Raw genomic sequence first — 23,465 nt, 5'->3', positions numbered from 1 at the left:
CTCATCATAAAAGGCGATTAGATTAGTCAGGCATGACCTTCCCTTGGTGAATCCATGCTGGCTGTTCCTGATCACTTTCCTCTCATGCAAGTGCTTCAGGATTGATTCTTTGAGGACCTGCTCCATGATTTTTCCAGGGACTGAGGTGAGGCTGACTGGCCTGTAGTTCCCAGGATCCTCCTCCTTCCCTTTTTTAAAGATTGGCACTACATTAGCCTTTTTCCAGTCATCTGGGACTTCCCCGGTTCGCCACGAGTTTTCAAAGATAATGGCCAATGGCTCTGCAATCACAGCCGCCAATTCCTTCAGCACTCTCGGATGCAACTCGTCCGGCCCCATGGACTTGTGCACATCCAGCTTTTCTAAATAGTCCCTAACCACCTCTATCTCCACAGAGGGCTGGCCATCTCTTCCCCATTTTGTGATGCCCAGCGCAGCAGTCTGGGATCTGACCTTGTTCGTGAAGACAGAGGCAAAAAAAGCATTGAGTACATTAGCTTTTTCCACATCCTCTGTCACTAGGTTGCCTCCCTCGTTCAGTAAGGGGCCCACACTTTCCTTGGCTTTCTTCTTGTTGCCAACATACCTGAAGAAACCCTTCTTGTTACTCTTGACATCTCTCGCTAGCTGCAGCTCCAGGTGCGATTTGGCTCTCCTGATTTCATTCCTACACGCCCGAGCAATATTTTTATACTCTTCCCTGGTCATATGTCCAACCTTCCACTTCTTGTAAGCTTCTTTTTTATGTTTAAGATCCGCTAGGATTTCACCGTTAAGCCAAGCTGGTCGCCTGCCATATTTACTATTCTTTCGACACATCGGGATGGTTTGTCCCTGTAACCTCAATAGGGATTCCTTGAAATACAGCCAGCTCTCCTGGACTCCTTTCCCCTTCATGTTAGTCCCCCAGGGGATCCTACCCATCCGTTCCCTGAGGGAATCGAAGTCTGCTTTCCTGAAGTCCAGGGTCCGTATCCTGCTGCTTACCTTTCTTCCCTGTGTCAGGAAAGCTTTCTTTCTTCTCTTGCTCTTTCTCAGCAAGGGGAAGAAAAAGAAGCTCTCCTTTAAGCTGGAGTCACAAGGACGACATAAAGACGACTTCCTGAGTGCCGGCTCCAGTCCTTTGCTCTACCAGCTGACCTACCGAAGGGCTGCCACCACTTTCTCCAGGTTTGCCCATCGGTGTGTGCCAGGACAAGGGCCAGCCAAGTGGATGGAATCTGAAAGGCGAGGCGGAGCCCTGCTACAAACCTTCTGTTGTGTAGTGGTTATCATGTTTTCCCAACACACAAAAGGTCCCTGGTTTGAAACCATGCAGGAACATGATGGCTTACTTTTCCCAGCTCCCTTTGCAGTCCAGCAAGGCATTCCTCCTTCTGCCACTCTCCTGTCCCTGGGATAACCCCAACCTGCGTGACAGAGGGTGGTGAAATGAGCTGAGATAAGCGCCAAGCATCAACTGGGGAAAGCTGGAGGATCTAGGCCAGTCACCTTTTGGAGTCTTTTGACTTGGCCTCCTCTGCCCTTGGACGTTGGCCTACTGAGGCCGGCTCTTCCAGCTGGCCTCCTTTGCATGACTTGCCAAAGGAGGAAGTGAGGCAGGAATGGGGCGAAAGAGGAAAGTCATGCTGAGGAAGGCAGGACAGAAACTACGCACCTCAGTGCGGCTAAGTGGGGTTAGTAGAGCACCACCATTCATTCTGCCAAAGCCTGGGGAGGTTCAGTTGGCTGCTGGGAGGTAGAATCCTGTGCCTGCCTTTTGGCTTCCCAAGGATTTCTACTTGCAGCCCTGGGGAAGAAGCTGGGTTCTGGGTGGAAAGAAAATAAGCAATGGTTAGTCCGAGTGGGCTCCTTTCTGGCCAAGATGGTGTACTGTGGTGGGCTTGGGAGTTGCCTGCGAACCGTGGGTGGACTTGTTCCAGCGAGAACAGCTGCTTCTTTTTGGCCAACCTGGGGTCACCAGCAGCAGCCTGTCGGGGGCAGGTGCTGGCTTGAGTGAACGTGATGTAGGAAACCCCAGCCTGCCCTTCCAGACCAAGTCTACTGCTTGTCTCCTGCATTGTGACATCCAGATTTACATCTTCCTAGCATGAGGTGCAGCACGTGTATTAAGCCTTCCTGGTTGGCCCAGTCGTTTCCAAAGTAGCTCAGCTGGGAGTGCATGAGATGGATGATCTGAAGGTTTCTGGCTCGATGCCAGGCTTTAGCATACCCCTCACCCTGGGCGTGTAGTGCTGGGCTTTTTTCTGGCTGTGCAGCTGTGCCTTGAACTCACGAGTTCTCCTAATTTCAGCGGCAACACTTGCAGAGGGCGCAATGTGGGGTCATGAGCCCCACCTGGGTTAGCATCCCTGCTACATCATGCGGTGCGGCCAGGCTCCCTCCCTGCACAGCAGCTGCTGGAGGGGGAAGTGGAGGGGGGCTGCCTTTGCTGCTTCCCCTCCCTGCATTGTTCACACCTGGGAGCGGCTGTTGATCGTAAGGGGGTGGGGCTGAACCTTGAAATTGTGCCCCCCCCACCTGTTTCGGCAGACACCAGTCGTCTGTGCCTGGTTTCCAGCTCCTCAGCCAGAGGAAAAAGTGGTATTCTGCACCTGAGTGGCCAGCCCTTACTTTCTTTCTCATGAAGGGGAGAAAAAAATAATCTCTTTTCAAACCCCCATCCTGCCGTTGACCGAGGTGTGACTTTCTAAATTCCTGCTACAATGGAGGATTCAGAGTTAGTGGGGTCCTGCGCACATAAAGTCCATGAAACATTCCCCTTTCATCCCAGCCCTGTTATGTCGCCAGTAGCTGCTGTCCCCTGGGAGCAGCAAAGGATGTTTCCCGTTTTCCATGACACCCCAACCAGGGACTAGTCAGCTTCAGGCTTCTCCTCTCTCCCTTCTTGGAATCAAGTTCACGATTTTACCATGAGTTAAAGCAGCCCAAACCCCCAGAGTCTGGATCAATGTCACAAGTGTCTCCATGGAAGACAATTTGTTAAATCCCAGATGAGTGGAGTGAAATCAGTTCTCAGCCTGAGTCCTTTACTCTTAATCCTGAGGATATTGTCCCACCGTGGGGCTATTTCCCGCCTCTCTTTCCTACAGAAGCACAATTTTCTTTGCACAGACACAGGAACAGCAAGATCTTTCTCTGTCCCTCGTGCAAAGCAGGGTGTCAAATTCCGTGGAACCTTCCTCTTCTGCAATGGAAACAGTGGACAAGTAGGGGGCCCTGGGCACCTCCAGCCTTAGCAGTGAGTTCACTCCAGGTGGAGGGGGAAAAGAACCCTGAAAATCTCAGGGCCTCAGAGAAGACCCAACCCCTGCTACCAGGATCACTGAGGTGCTGGAGATCTGCATGGGATAGGGACTGTCTGAATTGTCAAGGTGGGGAATGAATAACCATCTACAACTAGATCCACCTCATTAACCACCGACACAGGCTAATCTTACTGCAGATAGAAAGGAAACTGGGAGCGATTCTTTGCTGTTCAGCCATAGAAACAGCGACCCAATTACACCACAGGGAATGTGCTGGGGAAAGCTGAACTTTATAGGCAAGTGGAACTAGTACATCCTAGAAATACCTGGAGCTCCCCACACCACTTCTGCCAGCAGGGTCAGGTGTTGAGCTGCTCACAGCGCCCTCCCCCTCTCCCCCATGACCTTCCAGCAGGGGATTGCAGCACCCTCCCCCCGCCAATGCAGGGGAGAGGGCTGAGTGTATCTCTGCCCCTGAGTCCAGGGCAGGCACTCTCTCTGCCCCACACATAGAATCTGGCTGTGCTGCAAAGTGCCCCCTAAGAACCAGCAACCTCCAGGACAGCAGGTTTGGCCCTCAGAGCAGGGACTCTGTCCCTCATGCTGCTTTTAGGCTCCCAGACGCTCTGGAAACGGGGGGGGGGGGGGGGCTCTGAGTGTAACCCATAGCAGCTATAGCCCATCTGGGGATGTAGCTCAGTGGTAGAGCGCATGCTTTGCATGTATGAGGCCCTGGGTTCAATCCCCAGCATCTCCAAGTTCTCTTTTCACCCGGCTGCTTTGCTCATGCCCAGCAGGGATGTGGCCCACCAGTCTCCCTGCACCAGTTTCAGTCCTGCTCCGTGAGGGGCAAATGCCAATTGCATGGAAGGTCTGGGGGGGTTTCTGCTCCTAAGTCTCCTCAGTACTTTTAAGATTCCCACCTGCTGTGCTGTTTGGGTCAATGGTGGATGAGAAGGGAGAATCCTCCAGCACTGCAGGGAAAGGTCCCATCTGCCCAGACTGAGGGGCAAGGAAACGGAGGGGCAGTCAGTGCTCAGAGAGGAGAGACGTCAGTGATTTACACCCACCAGGGGATGCTGTCCTTTTGAGGTGAGTGCAGCTGGCTTGGGATGGTGCTGACAATGGATAGAAAACAGGCTGGAGTCGATGACAGATGAGACCATAGAAGGGGAAGGGGAAGGGCAGCTCCACAGAAGGTCCTGGGTGCTCAGATGCCCCAGATGCCCCTGGCCTGTCCTAGAGAGAGCAAAGACACAGAGGTACTCGGCCCCCTTACAGTCATCCCATGGACACGAATCTGGTTGGGAGTGGGGTGAAGGTTCCCTCTGGACAAAGGGAAGCTGAAATCCCCCAGTGTCCTGGAATTTAAGCAATGCAAGCTTCAAACCGTGCACGGGTGGGGGCTGAGGTGCATCAGCAGAAGGTTGGGTTGGACAGGGGCAGCAGGTTTGTATAATTGTTGGTGGTGCCCAGAATGAGATCAAGTCGTGCCCCCACCCCCCACACCTGCCTAAGGCTCTGGGAGAGAGTTTGGGTGCAGGGTCTGGGCTCATGCAGGGGGTTGGGGTGCAGGAGGAGGTGCGGAGGGCAGGCTCTTGGAGAGAGTTTGGGTGTGGGTGTGAGGTCTGGACTGGGGCAGGGGGTTGGGGGTGTGGGAGTGGGTGAGGGGAGCGGTGTTTACCTCAGGCATCTCCTGAAAGCAACCCCCACCCCCCTCTAGCATCAGCCCCTAAGCGGGAGGGCCGGGGGCGTCCCTGCGCACCGCTGCCCGCAGACTCCACCCCCGCAGCTCCCATTGCCACAGTTGGCAGAGTCGGCGCTCAGGGCAGGGGCAGCGTGTGGAGACACCCTGCCCCACAGGGGCCACAGGGACGTGCTAGCCACTTCCGGGAGTGGCATGCCTTAGCCCCCTTGTGTTGCCAGTGGTGATGGCGGGAGACCCGGGCCCTTTTAAATTGCCCGGGGGTGGCAGGCAGGACCAGGGAGGACACTCCCAAGGGCCTGACGTTGCTTTGCACAACGATAAATCTTGGAACAGGCCAGAAATGAAATGGCGGCAGAATCTAAGGAATGAAAAGCCTCTGGATTCTTGTGCGTGCATTGACTCCGAACGGGAGCTGTAATTTGACTCGCTTTGTGGCTGTGGCCAGTAAAATATCAGGACAAAGTCGTCCCAGTGATTGTGACGCTGGGTTTGAGGAGGCTTTGGTCTTATTAAAATGTAATTAGCATGTTACACTTGTGTTTTTAAAAGTGGCTTCCCCAAGCAATCCCAAGTTGTTCTTCCCAGAGCTGGCTGATGGTGGGCAGCAGGGGATCTCCCCGATCTGGGGGGAATCTCTCTGGGCCCCACTGTTAGTTCTCCACCCTTTCTCCCCCTAACCACACACCCCTCCCTTCCCCATTATCAATGTTTTAGAGTGACCCCTCCCTCCCTTTATGGGATACAGACTCTGACTGGGGCTCCTCTCTGCAGGGCCCCAATGGGGAAGGAAAGAGACTGGGGGGGCGAGAAGACAGGCAGAAGGAGTTAAATGGGGCTAGACCAGAATAGAGGAGATTTTCTTCCTGTTAAAATGTACTGGAGTCTCGTCACTGAAAAGCCACGTCTTTAGTTAGGTTTGAACCATCCACCTTTCAAGAGGGATAGCTCAGTGGTTTGAGCATTGGCCTGCTAAACCCAGGGTTGTGAGTTCAATCCTTGAGGTGGCCATTTAGGGATCTGGGGCAAAAATTGGGCTGCTTTGAGCAGGGGGTTGGACTAGATGATCTCCTGAGGTCCCTTCCAACCCTGACATTCTATGACTTTACCAGGCAAAGATGTGAACCACAGAGACTGATAACGGCCTATTTTGTGTAAGAAGCACGTGCAGTGGGTGCAACTGGTTAGTGCAAAGGGGAATGCTGCTGGGGTTATGAGTTCAAGCCTTACCTGGAACCCTGGTTTCTATTGCCCATGTAGCTTCCCCAACTTGCTTTGCCCAGTTCACAGGGGAAATGCCAAACTAGGGTAATGCAAGTAAATTCTAAAATGTGCAAGTGCGTAGCTCGGGAACACCCATCCCATGCTGCCATTATTTCTGGTAGATTGTTCGCTGGTAGGGAGAATTGATTTATTTGCTGCTGAGAAAGCTGCCAGGACAGGTCTCTGGGCACCAGATCTCCCTGCTTCTTCCAGCACCCCCCTGGCTCCTTCCCTGCCCCAGTCACTGCTGAAGGAGGATCCTATATGCACTGAGCCCAAAGCTCTCTTGTGGCTTCTTAGTGCAGTTGGCAGCATGTCAGTCTCATAATCTGAAAGTCCTGAGTTCAAGCCTCAAAGAGGGCAACTGTTTTTCTAAAAGAAATCAGAGAAAAGAAAGTATAGGAGAGTGGTTTCTAGACGCCCTCCCATCCATCTAACACACTTTTCTATGGGTATGTCTACACAACCCGCTGGATCGGCGGGCAGCGATCGATCCAGTGGGGGTCAATTTATCGCGTCTAGTCTAGACGCGGTAAATCGACCCCCGAGCTCTCAAGTCCTGTACTCCAGCTCGGCGAGAGCTGCGGGCAGAGTCGACAGGGGAGTGGCAGCAGCCGACTCACCACGGTAAAGACACCCTGGTAAGTCGATCTAAGTACGTCAACTTCAGCTACGTTATTCACCATCAGAGATCTTCCAATAAGCTTCTTTCACAGACTAGACTTATTTCTTGTCTTGGCCCTAATCTTTCCCCCTGGTATAGTCCTTGTTCCAGCTCAGGTGGTAGCTAGGGGATTTCTCATGACTCCAGCCCCCTTTGTTCTGTTCCACCCCCTTATATAACTTAGGCCCAAGGCAGGAAGCTTTTGTCTTTCTCCTGGGGAAAAGCCCCAGATTGTCCTGTGAGACCCCAAGCCTTCATTCTTCCAGGCCTGACTCACAGGAAGGCTTGCAAGTAGACAGAGCCATCTACAGTCAATTGTCCTGGTCAATGGGAGCCATCAAGATTCCAAACCACCATTAGTGGCCCACACTTTGCATAATTACAACAGTCCTCAGAGATATAGTTCATATTTCTAGTTTCAGATACAAGAATGATACATTCATATAAATAGGATGAAAACACACAGTAGATTATAAGCTTTGTAACGATACCTTACAAGAGACCTTTTGCATGAAGCATATTCTAATTACATTATATTCACACTCCTTAGCATACTTTCATAAAATCACATGGAGTGCAACGTCACAGCAAGGAAAGGGTTTCACTGCGGCACCTGGGAGCAGTTGAGTTTCATGTTCAGGTTTTGGTATGAATTTCTCCAGGTTTCTCGTAAGCACACAGGGACCTTAGTGGGTGCTCTCGATACAGGAATGGCCCGGATACGATAAAGTGATGGGGATTGCATTTTCCTTTTATTTTTGTATTTCCAATGACATTTCTGTTTGTGATTTCGTTTTGCTGTGTATAACTATATTTTCTCCTGGATTTGATATTTAACTAAAAAAGAATAAGGACTCAGGGCACAGGATGGAGGAGCAGGCTGGGGCTAGGACTGCTAAGAGAGCAAGAGTGACAGGTTTTCTGTATTGTTTCCAGCCCTCTTTCTCTTGACTAGTTTCTGTTCTGCACCATAGTTGCCTCTTTAGTACGTGATACTCACTAGTTCAGTTGGTAAAGCATCAGACTTTTAATCTGAGGGTCCAGGCTTCAAGTCCCAGATCAAGCTGAGGACCACTTTCCCCCTGTGATGTCCCCCAAGAACTTCAGAAGCCATCTCTTGAGGACACTCCTTGGCTGCACTCTTTCCTTTTCAGGACTTGGCCTTTCCTGAGAAGGGCCCTTTACTGCCAGGGACTGAAGGGGCGACTTCCTCACATGCCCACTGGACTCGCAGTCTGGAGGAAGAAAGGCCCCTGGGTCTGCAGCAAACTGCTGCATGTTGATTCGTTGAGCAAATACAGAGCTGGCCAGAGAGGCATGTTCCCACAGGGTCCTCCTTGCCAGAAAAAATTATCCCCATAGAATCTTCCCTGCCAGAAGTCAATAGAGTTTGAGGGGTCCCCTGCTGGTCCCATGTTTTAAGGGCCAGCACTCAGAGCTTTGAATCCTACAATCCAAGTTCAAGTCACCTTGGGGCCCTTTGGTTGCCAGCTAACCCTACTGGGGTTTCCAAAGCTTCATCTTGCTCTCTCAAATTACATGGGAGCCTGTTCTTTGCCCACTAGCTATTGTGACTTGAGCACAAGAGGAGATGTTTGATCCAGAAGGCTGGTCATGCCTGGAGTCCTGTAGATAGGGATGTGATCTGCATTTCCTCTCAGTCCTGAAGCTGGGCTGCAAGCCTGGCCTAGGAGGTAGCCCTATTGGTTGACCTACTGGCCCAAAGTCACTTGGGCAGCATTGGTGTTCCCCAGGAATGCTGAAGGGCTGGCCTAAGGGAGGGAGGCTTAATACTCCTCCCTATCAGTCAGGGCGGAATAGGAGGGCTGCAAGAGTGGGCAGGTTGATGAGCTGGGCCTTCTAGCATTCGGTCGGGGACGAGGTGGGGAACACGAACTGGGAGAAGCAGTTGCTGGCCTGTGAGGAACGGGTCGGCCAATGGCATAAGTGGATCTTGTCATTAGCCTACAAGGTTGTCATGCTCAAGACCTATCTTTTGGCAGCGGGGAATTTCCTCAGCCATGTATTTCCTCCTGCTCCACGAGTGCTGCTGAGACCAAACACGATGGCCTTCCACTTCTTGTGGGGCAATAGGATGTCCCTAGCTAGTCAGGAGAAGTGTGGCCTTTCTGCCGTATTAGAAGGGGGGTTCGGCCTGTTGGGCTTTGAAGCCTTTTATTGCTCTACTTTTTTGTTTTTCAGTTTTCAGTGGGTGGCTGAGCTGGAGGGCAGGGCAGGTCCGAGGGGAATGGCGAGGCAACCACAAAGAACGCAACTGACTCTTCGGATCTGGTTGTATTTTTTTCGAGCCCACTGGATGCAGCACCAGGTATGGGGTGGTCGATGGTGGCAGAAGTGGGAGGCGATTAGGAGGTCCTCCCTCTCTCTCTAGTGTTCATCCACTCCCACCTTACCTCCTACGGGCTTTTCAGTGGGTGGCTAGGTGGAAGGTGCTTGCAGGATGGCTTCATCCACAACAGTGGCTGCCCTCACAGCAGCGGCAGCCACAGTGAGGTCCCCCTTTGGCTTTGTCCGAATGAAGGTCAATGTACCACTGGGTGAAACAGGCTGATTTTAGGGAGCTTCCTCTGAAGGTGAGCAACTGTCCCCAGAACTTACTGACAGGAGCTTTAAAGTATTTGCAAATGTGCATGGCTGGTACGTGCAAAGCAAAGGCTGCCCAGGGCGCTGTGTCAGGCTATGGCGCCACTTGAGACTATGGACCACTTTCTGGTGGCTTGTTTTTTACCCAGCAGGTCTGGGGACTCCTGGCTCCACGAGGGGCAACTTGCCCACTGGCCTTGCAACCTGGAGGCAAAAGATCTTGTGCTCTTATGAAAAGCACTGGGGGGTTGTTGTGTCTCTTAGATAACGGCAGACACTGTGCATGGAAGCGGGAGCCGTGTCTCTCTGCCTCCATCTTTAAGTGAATTTGCTGACTTGGGTTTCCTTTCTGAGGCATGATGTGTGGAGCGTTTGGCACTTTTGCTCCTCGAGTGCTCTCTCCTGCAGCAGTGCAAAGCTCGCTCTACCCAGAGCCGGAAAGAAATCCACCTTCGGTGTTTGCTGCTCACCCAGGGCCTGCTTTTCTTGGAGGGAGCAGATTGTAGGCCCAGGCTCAGACTGCCCCCAATCTGGTTACTGCTGCAGCTGTTGGGGCTAGTTCCTGTAGCGGGAGGCATGTGAGAGCTGTGGTACTGGAGTGGTGTTGAAGGAGCATGTATCTGCAGTGCCTGGGGGTACTCCATGCCTTTCCCAGACAGCAGGCGTTTGTGTGTAGCCAGTTTCTGGGAAGCTTGGGTGAAGCTCAGAGTTGGGGCCTGAATTCTCAGACCATCAAGGGGAGGCGCTTTTCCCTTCCCTTTAGATCCCTTCGAACAAGATCCAGACCCTCAGCTGGCCCTTACCAGGGTGAGTCCAATGAGGGCTCTGGTTATGACTGAATAGGACAGTAACTGCCTAGCAAGTTCCACCCACTCATAGACACCAGTTCATTCAGTGATCCCTCCTGCAGCCACACCCTCACACACACACACAATCCCAGAAAGCCTGCCTGGTGGAGTTTATTTTCCCTTGTACTGCCATGAGTGCTACTGGATTCAGCTGGCCCTTAGATTGATGCCCACCTCAACTGCTCCCCTGCAAGACGCAGAGGTTAAATTGAGAGGGAGCTCAGGGGGCTCTGCAATGGAGAGGCTGATTTCCACCCAGATTTGCTATAGTTCCAGCCCATGGTGCTCACTGAAATTTTTTTGACTCTATATCCCTTTTGTACAATTTATTAAAATGAACCAATACAATCACCAATACAGCTCACTAAGGCAAAACCGCTATAAACACCACTCAGCTAACGAAGGGTGAAACAATATGTTCTCACGTTTGGGTCAAATCAATGAATTAACAATGATATCACATTGAAACCAGGTCAGCAGCTTAGGCAAATAATGAGATAAATAGAGCAGAAAATCCACCCTTATAAATCCTAAAACAGAGAATTGAAACCAACCAGTGCAATCCAGATTGAGCTAACTGAATATTTCAATACTGAAATCAAATTATTGTTTACTTTTTAAGCCACAACCGCAGAGCCAATTAAAGCTGTCACCTCACTGTAACACCGCTATAGACCTTATTGAGACTATTATAAGCAGAAGCTTAAAAGGTCTCAATGAATAAATTATATCCAATAGCTAAGTTTCTTTCAACCCTTTCACAGATGAGGAACGTGCAATTAATGATTCAATAGAGCCACAATTTAGGGATATTTAGATTTGGGGAACTACTCTTTCTATGGCCTCTCTGGCCAGCCCTGCATTTGCTCAACAAGTCGGCAGGCAGCAGTTTGCTGCAGGCCCAGAGGCCTTTCTTCCTCCAGACTGTGAGGCCAGTGGGCATGTGAGGAAGTTGCCCCTTCAGTCCAAGGTAAGAAATGGCCCTTCGTAGGAAAGGTCAAGTCCTGAAAAGAAAAAAATGATGTCAAGTTGGGTCCTGAGGAGATGTCTCCTGAAGTCCTTGGGGGATACCACAGGGGGTAAGATTCTCTCTACCTGCACAAGAATTTGAACCCTGGACTTGCAGATTAAAAGTCTGATATTCTACCAACTGAGCTAAACCAGGCTCACACAGTAAAGAGGCAAGTTTGGTGCAGAAGAGAAACTAGTCTAGAAAAAAGGGCAGGAAACAATAAAGAAAACATGCTACTCTCTCTCCCTCTTAGCAGCCCTAGCCCCAGCCACCACCTCCTCCTCCTCCTCCTCCTCCTCCTCCTCCACCCCGCACCCTGAGACCTTCTTTTTTTAGTTAAATATTGGACCCAGGAGAAAACACGGTTATACAAAGCAAAACGAAATCACAGACACATTTTAGAAGAAAGGAGCAGGTTGAACCAGAGGCGGATTTGAGTACAGGCTTCTTTATTGCGATACTCGTTCCCCTCCACCCGAATCTCTAGGAAGCACTGGGTTAGTTACAGCACACTTTTTTCTATTTAAGCTTGTATGCAAACACCTACATTTGTTATAACACCCCCAAACCCCTTATTAAGTAATAGAAACACCCATACTATTAGGATAGGTTTCAGAGGAACAGCCGTGTTAGTCTGTATTCGCAAAAAGAAAAGGAGTACTTGTGGCACCTTAGAGACTAACCAATTTATTTGAGCATGAGCTTTCGTGAGCTACAGCTCACTTCATCAGATGTTTACCGTGGAAACTGCAGCAGACTTTATATACACACAGAGAATATGAAACAATACCTCCTCCCACCCCACTGTCCTGCTGGTAATAGCTTATCTAAAGTGATCAACAGGTGGGCCATTTCCAGCACAAATCCAGGTTTTCTCACCCTCCACCCCCCACACAAATTCACTCTCCTGCTGGTGCTAGCCCATCCAAAGTGACAACTCTTTACATAATCAAGTCGGGCTATTTCCTGCATAGATCAAGGTTTTCTCACATCCCCCCCACCCCCATACACACACAAACTCACTCTCCTGCTGGTAATAGCTCATCTAAACTATTAGGATACCCACCCCTATTTATTGTACACAGAATTATGCATATTATACAGGCATTTTTACCTTGAAAATACATTTCTTAGCAGTAATTTGTTGCTACAAGTTCCCTTAATCAGAAATTCTCAGGGGAGGGCGGAAGGGGCCATGACCCAGGGCTCACTTGTGTAGCTGGGAAACGAAGCGAGGGGGAAATTACACTTCTTTTACACAAAGCATATTCTTTAGACAACTGCATTTTTCATGCAGCTGCAATGCTTATCAATTCTCAGCAAGCAACGGGGAAGGGAAAAGAATGGCAACTTGTTTATCACATGGAAAAATACTGCTTGTCTGCGTCTTTCTTCCCTAATGCCATGTTAGCACACCAGCAGCTTAACCCTAACATCTCCCAACAATACAAATGCCATTGGAAATATATAAAAAAAAAAAAAAAAGGAAAATGCAATTCACATCACATTATGGTATCTGGGCCAATCCAGCATTGAGAGCACCCACTAAGGTCCCTGTGTGCTTATGAGAAACCTGGAGAAACAGATACCAAAGCTTGAACAGAAAACACAACTTCTCCCACTTGCCGCAGTAAAACTCTTTCCCTGCCCTAATTCAGAGACCAGCAGGACAGAATCAAGGCTCATCCAGGTCCCAGAGCCCAGCCCACGCCCGCCTCCGCTCTGCTGCTGACTCAGGGTGTTTTTCCACCACAGCCAGCCGTTTAACAGCCACAGAAACCTGGTTAGGCACTGCTGCGGGGGACTGCCTTCGTCGCTGAAGGTGCTCCTCACAGCTGCTCTGTCAAAGGAGATACAATGCTATGGCATTGATTAGGCGCAGTGTGTCCCATGATCCAAAGAGTCGATTGCATTCTTTGTGGTTGCCCTGCCATTCGCCTTGGACCTGACCTGCAATCCAGCTCAGCCACCTGCTGAAAATGAAAAAACACAATAGGAGAGCTGTGAAACGCTTCAAAGCCCAACAGGCCCAAACCCCGTTCCAATACTGGCAGAAAAGCCACATTTCTCCGGACTAGGAAGGGACATCCTTGCCCCACAAGAAGTGGAAGGCCATCGTGTTTGGTCTCAGCAGCACTCGTGGAGCAGTGGGCAATACATGACTGAGGAAATTACCCGCAGCCAAAAGATAGGGATGCATGACCTTATTCTTTCTCTCCCTCATTCCAGATCAGCAGGAGAGCTGGGGGTGAATCAGATGCAGCTTTGTAGCAGGGGAACATGGTGAATCATAGGAAACTCAGGTGTAGGGTTTACGCAGGAAAAGGCAGGCAACTGTTGGAGTGAATCGAGGGATCCTGCTATGAGCGGCTGTCTATTGTCCTCTTAATTCTGCACCACCCCTGCCCCTACACTTCTCTTGCACTCTATGCTGGAAATCAGCAAGGGGAGTGGAGTCATTGCCTCTTCCCCATGTACACCGGAGAAACATTGTAGCTTACATTCTCTTCTATTTCCAAGGCCCCTGTGAATGCACAACATTCCTGGACTTTGTGACTGCAGCATTCATGTGCATGGGACTGTCTCAGGAGATGACCCTTGCTATGTGTGAAAAGAGCTTTTTCTATGCTGCTAGGGAAGGGAATGTGAGAGTCCATTCACAGCCTGGCTTCCTATGAGCTCTGAGGAAGCTTTGGGATCTACAACAGAATTCTCTGCATCCTCATGGAAAGGCAGGATTAGAGGCAGGCCACAGACCCCTGATATGCTTCCCCATGAGTGGGCAGCACTAATAAGTATCTCTGTAAGTTGACTTTCCTGCCTCTAGTTTCCTGACCGCATGGATTGTATCCCTCTCTGGCAACTAGTACAGAGAAAAGAAGACCTTACTACTCTGCTACCCAAGGAATCTGTTTGGTGGAACTCATGTGGTAGAACCATGTGCTTACGCATTGATTCTGAGACTTCGACTTCCCACAGAGACCGATTATGGTTACAGACCCCTCCTGAAATTAGAGAAGCATATTTTAATACTTTATTTCATAGTAAAGTAACACAATTCAAACATGTCATCACAGAGGAGAAAGTACTCTTTCATTTCATATTTATTGCTACTGATCTCACTGACAAACTTCCTTTTCTTGGTGCTGCTTTGAGCACTTCAAGGAGTTTTTCCTCTTCTCACTTCCAGCTGTGGTTATGGGACTGCAGGAGCTCCCCAGGTGGCCAACTTTCTTCTTTTGATTACATCCTTCACTTCTTTGGATGAAGCTGTATGTGCCACCAGCTTACTTCATAGCTGAGACCTCAGGTACCAGCAGCTAGTTACAAAGACTAAATTCCCATTGCCATCAGTGGGAGATTATCCTGGGCTGCCAGGGCTGCAGGATGTGGCCCATGATCAGTCAAGGTGATACAGCAGCTGCGCTCTTATGTGGTGAGTCCGGCAGCCTATCACCAAACTGCTCTGTCATCGCGTGCAGGGCGGCCGCACTGGCTAAGAATCTGGCAGAAGAGAGACCCAGGAGGAGAGAAGGAAAATGTCCTCAGGAGTCACAGCCGGCAGGAGCAGGAAAGGTTTGTTTTGTTTTTAAACTTCTCTCCCTGCTCAAGCCTTTAATCATCCTTGTGGCTCTTCTCTGAACCCTCTGCAATTTATCAGGGAAAACAAACAAACAAACCAACCCAGGCTGTTGTGACTGACGTAACAATCTATTGCCTTCTAAGGCTGAATATCAATCAGATCATTCTATTCACCCAAGAGTTCAACTTCAAGGGCTTTCTGTTTTCTAGTTCTGATCAAATCCTGTGTAACAGCATTATTGTTAACTCATCACTTGGTCATTTAACATTCACAGGTTCACAGAGTTGGCAGGTTTAAGTCTTTCCTCCCACACCAACATGAAAAAAAACAGTGACAGAAAATGCCCTAAAAGGCCTAAAGCATCTCTGCTGCCTTGCACACCAGGCTGGGGAAATACACGGGGGAAAGCGCGTTCCTCTCTCCTCCTGACACTGAGTAACATTTCTGTCTGTCCTTGAGATCCTGTCACAGGGACAAGGGCTGAGGATGCAGATGACATGTTATGGCTTCATTGGTTTGTACATTCCTTTACTCTTTCATTAGTGATAAGGGTGCATGAGCTGGAAATAATCCAGCTCTGACTTTCACACCGGAGGCTATTTCCAGGCTCGCAATAAAAAATAATCTTTCTTTCTAACCTGAGCATGTTGAATCTGGAGTCATTGCGAGATGATACATACAGAGCCCCAGGATGCCTTTCTGTCATGAGATATTTTTTAGAGTATATCACATTAACTGGGTGGGTCTTCTGCAAGGAAGTGTCTGTCCAGTGACAGCACCCAGTGTACATTCCTCATTTATAACTCATCTTCAGTATATAGTCCACTGAACCTAGCAAGCAGGGAGGATCCCAGTAGCCGGGCTCCAGCATGAGCATACCCCTGGACCCTAAGCCTGGCAAGCCTGAGTCAGCTGGACTCAGCCAGCTGTGGGTTTTAATTGAACTGTAGATATACACCTGGTGTCAAAATCACAGCTTTCTCATCAGGGAATCAATCCGTAGTCCCCCAGATGAGAAGTAGGGATAGTCACCTCAATACTCAGGAGACCCACCTAGGCAGGAGTTGCTCTGGGTTCTATGCAAGGGGAGATTAACTGGGAGAATTGGGGAGTTTGTCTCTGATTTACAGGGAGCTTTGCCAGAGCGGAGCCTGTAGGTCACATGGTGGGGGGCTGTCATGGGCACACAGGCTCAGTGCTCTGGAACAGCTCTGAATCAACCCCAGGCAGAGTCCTCGTCAGTGTGACACCCCGCAGGGCATGCTCTTACTGCCCCACCTTGGCTTCAGCACCTCCTGGGACTGACCTTGGACCTTTCAGCACCCCTGTTCCACACCAAGAGCTTCCTGTGGTGAGTCATCTTAGTAGGACACCTGGGAAAGCCTTACACTCCCCCGCATCCCCGAAGGGGAGTCATGCAACCCCAACTTCCACAATCACCAGTGACTGTCAGCCGGCATTGTAAAACAGAAGGTTTTATTAGTGGTCTGGAATAAATCATGGGAAAGTTCTTTGCTAGCACAGGAAGCCGGAAGATTCAGCAAAGTCCATCTTGGGGAGATCCAGAACTCAGAGCCTGGGCTCTCCCCTCGAGTCCCCAAAACAGCAGACTCCTTGCTTCCAACAGCCAAACCTCAGCCATGCCCTTTTGCCCTTCTTCTGTCCTTCATTCTGTTTCCCAGGCAAACTGGTCACCTGGCCTCCACCTCTTTCTTTGTTCTCCAACTCATCCAGCCAGCTGGCTGCTTGCACCAGGTACACTCCGGACATCAATTGCTAGGATACAGAATGTGTGGCCATTGTCTGGGCCCAAGCAGCTAGGCAGCAGTCACACCTGCCCTTTAGGGGTCTCTGCAAAGATTAAACACCCTTGTCCCACCACCTAGATCAGTGGTCTGAAAACTTTTTTGAGTGTCACTCCACCCTTACCCTTGTCCATGCCCTCCCTGATCCACGGCTAGGAGTGGGGCCACTATGGGGGAAGGGACACGGACGGGGTAAGGGGCTGAGGCATGGGCCAGAGTTGGGGGTGGGGGCCCTGGGAGCAGTGCCGGCAGCCAGGGCCAGCAGCTGGGGCTGGGGCCAGGAGTGGAGCTGCCCCACCCCAACTCCACCCCTTCCCTGCCCCAACTCCGCCCCCCTCCCTGCCCTATTGGACCCCACCCGCTGCTGGTTCCCTCGCTGCTCGCCTCTTCACCACCCCCACTCGCCTACTCACCCCCACCGCCCGCTGCTGGCTCCCTCGCTGCTCGCCTCTTCACCCTGCCCCGCTCGCCTACTCACCCCTCCTGCTGCAGGTCCCTCTGGCTCCTCGAGTCAGGTCAGGAGGGAGTGGAGGGCTTTCTGCCCCCTGCCGGCGCTTGCAAGCCCTACCCCCGCAGCTCTGATTGGGCAGGAGGGAGCCGGTGCAGCACGTGGAGACCCCCTCTTCCTCTGTGCCTAGGGGTCACCCACACTGCAGGCTCCTGCCAGCGGGACCTGGCCCAGGACTTTGGTGCACATGGTGAGCAATTCCCAATATCAGGACAAAGGGCATCCTGACCGATGTGGCAAAATCCCGGACTTTTTTAGATATTTAAAAATTCCTCCCGGGTGGCGATTTAAGAACCAAAAAGCCGGACATGTCCAGGAAAATACGGATGTATGGTAACCCTACACAATATATATACAAAACATCCAGAAAATTCCCACTTCATCACAGAGAACATGGTTTCCCTTTGGAAAAATTAAACTGCAAAACATCTCCCCATGTTCCAGAAAAAGCCTCTCATTTATCCCTTAAACCTCTTCCCATGAAAATCTCCATCCCTGCCCTGGCACACAGAGGCCCCCTCACTCCAGCGCAGATTTTTAACTTTTCTTACTTTTCCTTTGCCCTGTACAAACATTTTTCCCATCAAAATGCTCAAGGGCTTTTAAAATGAGAATAAGAGAACAAACCAAATCAAACCCAAGGAAACCGCGATAGAGCTCCATGCCACACACAGTCTGGGTCTGAATTTTTCTACTGAAATTTTGAGGCAATAAAACTCAGACTGCTATTGTCCAGAAAACAAACCTAGACCTCCCATGCAGTACCTAGGACATGTATTACTGAACCACCAATGTTTCAGCTCCTTTTGTGGGATTTCCAGCTGCCCAATACTGCTGGTATTCCAGGAGAGCAATTCTTGACTCCAGTAAGCATTTATCTCAACCCCATTCTGGTATCACAGGTTTCTCTAGGAAAGGGCAGTGAATGGTTCTAGGGTCCATGATCCTCATTCAAATCAAGCCAGAACCAGAGAATCCTTTCCCTTTCCCAGGTTGTGGGAGGGGAGACATTTAAAAGAGCTCTCTGAGCTATAGCACGTAAAGAGAAAAAGCCTTATATTTCCGCTCTGCTATGGGTGCTGGGTTTACTCCTGAAGTCTCTGCCACCCACGTAGTGCCCGATGGTTCATCCCTAACCGTTGATGCTGCTCCTTTCTATAGAATGTGAAGGGAGAGGAGACGGTGCAGGAGCCTTCTGGGGACACAGATCCAAGGCTTTGGGAGAGACAGATTGTCTGTGTCCGCAAAAAGAAAAGGAGGACTTGTGGCACCTTAGAGACTACAAATTTATTTGAGCATAAGCTTTTGTGAGCTCATCGGATGCATTCATGCTCAAATAAATTTGTTAGTCTCTAAGGTGCCACAAGTACTCCTTTTCTTTTTGCAGATTGTCTGAGACATCAGAGCGCTGTAAACCATGCAGCCACCCCTAAATCAGGGGCCTGTTCCAGCCCTGAATCTGGGCTCCTGGGATCCCTCCCACAGAGCAGGCTGCCCACAGATTACAGCCTGAAAATAGGCATGGGAAACTAACTCCTGCTTTCCCTGACAGGGCCTCCCCTAGACCAAATGGCACCCCAGGCGAGAAGCATCTTCGGTGCCCGCCTATGTCCATCCCCCCCCCCACCCCGCCCCAGCTCCATATATTAAACCATTGAATACCTAATTTTTTATTGCATTTGTAGCTCATTTCATGATTTTGATGCACAATTTGGATGCATGATTTTCTGTATCATATAAGACGATAAATTTGCATGCTAGGATCTGTAAATCTGTATTTATTCATCCCATATAGAAGCAAATAAAAAAAATCATTTCTTTTAAGCATATAGAAACTTTTTAATTTTAACAGTAACTGAAATGTGCAAACTTCTAGAAATTGAACGGCCACCAACACAGGGTGGACCAATATTAACTAGAGTTACAGTAAGAGACAGCATTAGACTGTTAACCCGAGTCCTTTAGTTCAAAGGTCGCTTATCTCGCCTTTCCCCTCATGAACTGAAGCGTAGCACAGAGAGATACAAAGATGGCCACTGACATTTTCAAGTGATAAAATAGAAAAAGATGTCAGTCTTGCATTGGCCATCATCCATCGGAGCTATGTTTTATTGAGAATAAGCTTCAAGGTGAGAAGCAGCAGGCCAAAAGCAACCCCCACAGTTGCTGAAGTGGCTCAGTTGGGAGAGTGTTAGAGTGAAGATCTAGAGGTCCCTGGTTCGATCCCAGGCTTCGGCATGCTCTTTCATCCCTTTTTGTGCAGGGGTGGGCTGTTTTCTGGAAGCGCAGCGGCACCTTTACCCGACACAAGTCCCTAATTTTGGGCTTCACCGCAGGAAAAGACAGCGTGGGCTTCTGCACCCAGTTGGCCCACCTGAGCTTTCTTTCTTCTCTTGCTGTTTCTCAGCAAGGGGAAGAAAAAGAAGCTCCCCTTCAAGCTGGAGTCAAAAGGGCGACATAAAAGATGACTTCCTGAGTGCTGGCTACTGTCCTCTTCTCTTCCAGCTGACCCATCGAAGGGCTGATGCCGCTTTCTCCAGGTTTGCCCATCGGTATGTCAGAGCTAGTGCCACCCAAGTGGATGGAATTTGAGGAGCAGGGCAGAGCATTATGAGGGAGTTTCTATACTGTAGTGGTTATCACATTTGCCTAACATGTAAAAGGGCTCTGGTTCAGAAACAGTGGCTTTATTTTCCCAGCTTCCCTTGCTGTCCAGGAAGGTGCTCCTCCTTCTGCCACTGGCCTGTCCCTGCGATAACCCCAAACCCCTCAGGACAGAGGGTGGTGAAATGCACGGAGAAAGCACCCCCACATCAGCCGGGGAAAGCTAGAGGATCTGGGCCAGTCACCTTTTGGAGCCTTGTGGCTTGGCCTCCTCTGCCCTTGGAGTTTGGCCTATGAAGTTTGGCTCTTCCGGCTGCCCTCCTTTGTGTGACTTGCCACAGGAGGAAGTGAGGCACGAACGGGGCAAAAGAGGAAAGTCATGCTGAGGAAGGCAGGGTAGAAGCTAAGTGCCGCAGTGCAGCTAAGTGGGGTTAGTAGAGCACCATTTGTTCTGCCAAAGCCAGGGGCGGTGCGGTTGGCTGCTGGGAGGTAGAATCCTGTGCCTGCCCCTTGGCTTCCCAGGGATGGCTACTTGCAGCCCAGGAGAAGAAGGACGGTTCTGGGTGTAAGGAAGACAAGCCAAGCTGAGTCCGAGTGTGCACGCCGGTGCTCTTTTCTGGCCAAGACGGGGGTGTGGTGATGTGCTTGAGAGGCTCCCTGCCACCCGTGGGGCAGCAAGAACCACTCCTCCTTTGTGGCCGACCCGGGGGAGTGATTGATGGCTTGGAGAAGGGGGTTGGGCTGGCTGTGAGCAACTGGGATCCAGGAAGCCCCCGCCTGCCCTTCTGAGGCAGTTGGCTGCCGAGAGGTAGAATCCTGGGCCTGCCTCTTGGCAGTCCAGCGATGGCTACTTGCAGCCCAGGAGAAGAAGTGGAGTTGTGGATGGAAGGAAAAGAAGCAATGGTGAGTCCAAGTGGGTTCCTTTCTGGCCAAGATGGTGTGCAGTTAGGGTGACCAGATGTGTCAATTTTATAGGGACAGTCCCGATTTTAGGGTCTTGTTCTTATATAGCCTCCTATTACCCCCACCACCTGTCCCGATTTTTCACATTTGCTGTCTGATCACTCTGTGTGCAGTGGCAGTCTTGGGAGTTGCCTGCAAGCTGTGGGTGGACTTGTTTCAGTGACAACTGCTTCTCCTTTCTGGCCAACTTGGGGGCACCATTGATGGCTTTGGAATGGGGGCAGGGGCTGGCTGTGAGTGAATGGCATCCAGGAAGCCCCAGCCTGCCCCTCTGGGGGCCAAGTCTTCTTCTTCTCTCCTGCCTTCGGGAGCCCAGCCTTAAGGCTGCCCAGCATGTGCTGCAGCTCGAGCATTAAGCCTTCCTGTGTTCCCTGTGCTGGAGATGACCCTGAACCCCTGTGGGATATTGTTGGGGGGAAATCCCGACTATAAATAATTCTGGCCACCAGATCAACAACTTGCATCCATCCAGTGTGAGAGGGAGTCCAGGCAGTGGGACACAGGGCTCTGGGATCCCACTGTTCAGGTGATCCCATCACAGACTTTCAACAACCATGGCGGATGTTCACTGGGACAGAGAAAGAGATGCCAAAATAGTGATCTCCAGTGCTTGCAGACATCAAACTATCAGGAATTCTGCACACAGAGAGGACCCTGCTAATTGTAAATGCCTTTGGAAAAGACCCTTCTGTCAGCAGCTGTTGTCGTACAGTGCTTCGTACTCTGCATTGTGGCCTCAAGAGCCATGGATGCAGGTTGAGTTACGGTGACCTTTTCCTTGTTTCCACATTTCTTAGGTGCCTCCTTCTGATATTTGTCAGAAAAAAACGACCGGTTTCTCTTGCAAGCATTTGCATTGCTAGGCAAAGGCACTCATCTCTGTTTCCTCAAAAGACTGACCAAAAGGTGGGAAGAGCAGACACATTTGGCAAGGCACCACTGGGTGCTGCATCCCTAACCTCCGCTTTACCTGGCAGGTGCCCTGGCCAGCTGAGCCACGGTGCCGCTGTCCGGGACTTTTCTCCTAACTACTCCATTTTTCATCAATGACAATCAAAACGAAGGTGACAGGACATCTGTGTGTAGACATCCCCAGCGAATCACAAGGACGTGTGGCACAGGCTCTCGTGTTGCAGCAATTGCAATCAAAGCAACCGCCTTGCCAACGCCAGTCACCTTTTCATCAGCTCCAGGCTTGTGATCTGATTCTTTTCAATGTTTCTCTCCAAAGCAGCCTTCTCCTTAGCAAGCAATTACTTGGATTACCAAGGGAGGTCTCTTCTGTTTCCTAGAAAGAACATAGGAAAATATGAGCGGATGAGACCAGAAGCCATACAACAAGGCACCACTGGGAGTTGAACCCAGGATCTCCTGTTTACTAGACAGGTGCTTTAGCCAGCTAAGCCATGGTGCCTTCCTTAATGGCCTGTTTGCAACTGTTCCATTTGATGGTCCAGGACAACACCTGCAAATTCCAAAGTACAGACGTTCCCCATTTCCCTCAAGACTTGCAGACCTTGAGGTGTCTGGCTCTCTATGCACAGAAAGCCACAGCTCAGTTGACAGAGGGCTTCTAACATGTGCTTCTCCCACCAGCCACTGTGATCATATAGTGGTTAGTTATCTGTGTTTCAGTCGCAGCAACCTTGGCTCAATTCTGAGTCATGGTAACCTTTCCATCAGCTCCAGACTTCTCATTTGCAACTTTCCAAGTGTGGTGGGGCGACTGCCCCACCGAAGCAGGAGAAAGGTTAAGGCAGCCTTACAGAGGCTGCACAGAACCCAGCCAATCAGGAAAGGGCTTATTGGGAGAGCCAATCAGGAGAAGGCTTGCTGGAGCAGCCTATATATAAAGGGGGACTATGATTGAGTGCCTGGCTGATTACTGCCAGACCGAGGCCCTGATACAAAGGCAGAGAAAGGTACTAGGGCTGTGGGGAAGTGGTCCAGGGAAACGGACAGCAGGGATTGGAGGTGCCGCACTATGTGACTGCCACACCCCCCCCCCTTTTGCCTCAGTTGCCACTGACACAGGTGGCTAGACACTGGACTGCACCCGGCCACTGAGACAAGTGTCTGGGTAGAGAACAGCTGCCTCCCCTGGAAGCTGGGGAGAGAATTGAGTGGGGCACAGCCAGAGGGCTGTGTCCATAAGAGGACACTGCAGTCCTGGGAGCGACATGGGTCCTAATTATAGAACAGATGGCAGCCAGATGCCACTAGATGAAGGCACACTGGAGAATGAGAGCTAATTCCCAGGATGGCCAGCAGAAGGTGCCACAGTGGTGAGGCATGCCCCATGGCACCAAGATTTAGCTGCAAGGAAGACTCTCTCTGGCTTGAACAACCCCTTAGAAGGATTGTGCTGACAGGTCTTTTCTTTTTATGAAAAGAGATACAAAAAAGGAGCCAACAGACACACTAGGTTCAGCAAGGAAGAAATGGCAGGCCAAGCCAGGCTCTCCTCATTAGTAGGAAGGATCATCAGCCAGCTGTTCCCAAAGACCACTATCTAGGGGCCTTTTAACAGCCACTGCAGATGTTCACCACAAAAGAGACAAAGAGATGCCAAAATAGAGTTCTCCATTGCCTGCAGACGCCAAGCTACCGGGAGTTCTGTGCAAAGAGAGGCCTGTGCTGGTGGAAAATGCTTTGGTA

At 50.5% G+C, this 23,465-nt stretch overlaps 2 protein-coding genes and 3 non-coding genes across 9 annotated transcripts in view; 2 read left to right on the top strand and 3 right to left on the bottom strand.

Annotated features, from left to right (window-relative positions):
- The window catches only part of LOC125629204 (uncharacterized), a 570,105-nt gene that overhangs the window by 88,201 nt on the left and 458,439 nt on the right, over nucleotides 1-23,465 (bottom strand). The window lies entirely within an intron of this gene.
- Nucleotides 1-23,465, bottom strand: part of LOC125629208 (uncharacterized) — a 333,186-nt gene that overhangs the window by 250,402 nt on the left and 59,319 nt on the right. The window lies entirely within an intron of this gene.
- Nucleotides 3,934-4,005, top strand: TRNAA-UGC (transfer RNA alanine (anticodon UGC)). Its single transcript has one exon. It is a non-coding gene; the product is annotated as a tRNA-Ala (tRNA).
- On the top strand, nucleotides 19,406-19,478 carry TRNAF-GAA (transfer RNA phenylalanine (anticodon GAA)). Its single transcript has one exon. It is a non-coding gene; the product is annotated as a tRNA-Phe (tRNA).
- On the bottom strand, nucleotides 22,148-22,221 carry TRNAT-AGU (transfer RNA threonine (anticodon AGU)). Its single transcript has one exon. It is a non-coding gene; the product is annotated as a tRNA-Thr (tRNA).

This window comes from Caretta caretta, chromosome 28 (assembly GCF_965140235.1).
Source record: "Caretta caretta isolate rCarCar2 chromosome 28, rCarCar1.hap1, whole genome shotgun sequence".
In the NCBI taxonomy this organism is placed as follows: Eukaryota; Metazoa; Chordata; order Testudines; family Cheloniidae; genus Caretta; species Caretta caretta.
The sequence above is the reverse complement of the archived record's forward strand: the minus strand, read 5'-3'. Positions and strand labels throughout refer to the sequence as shown.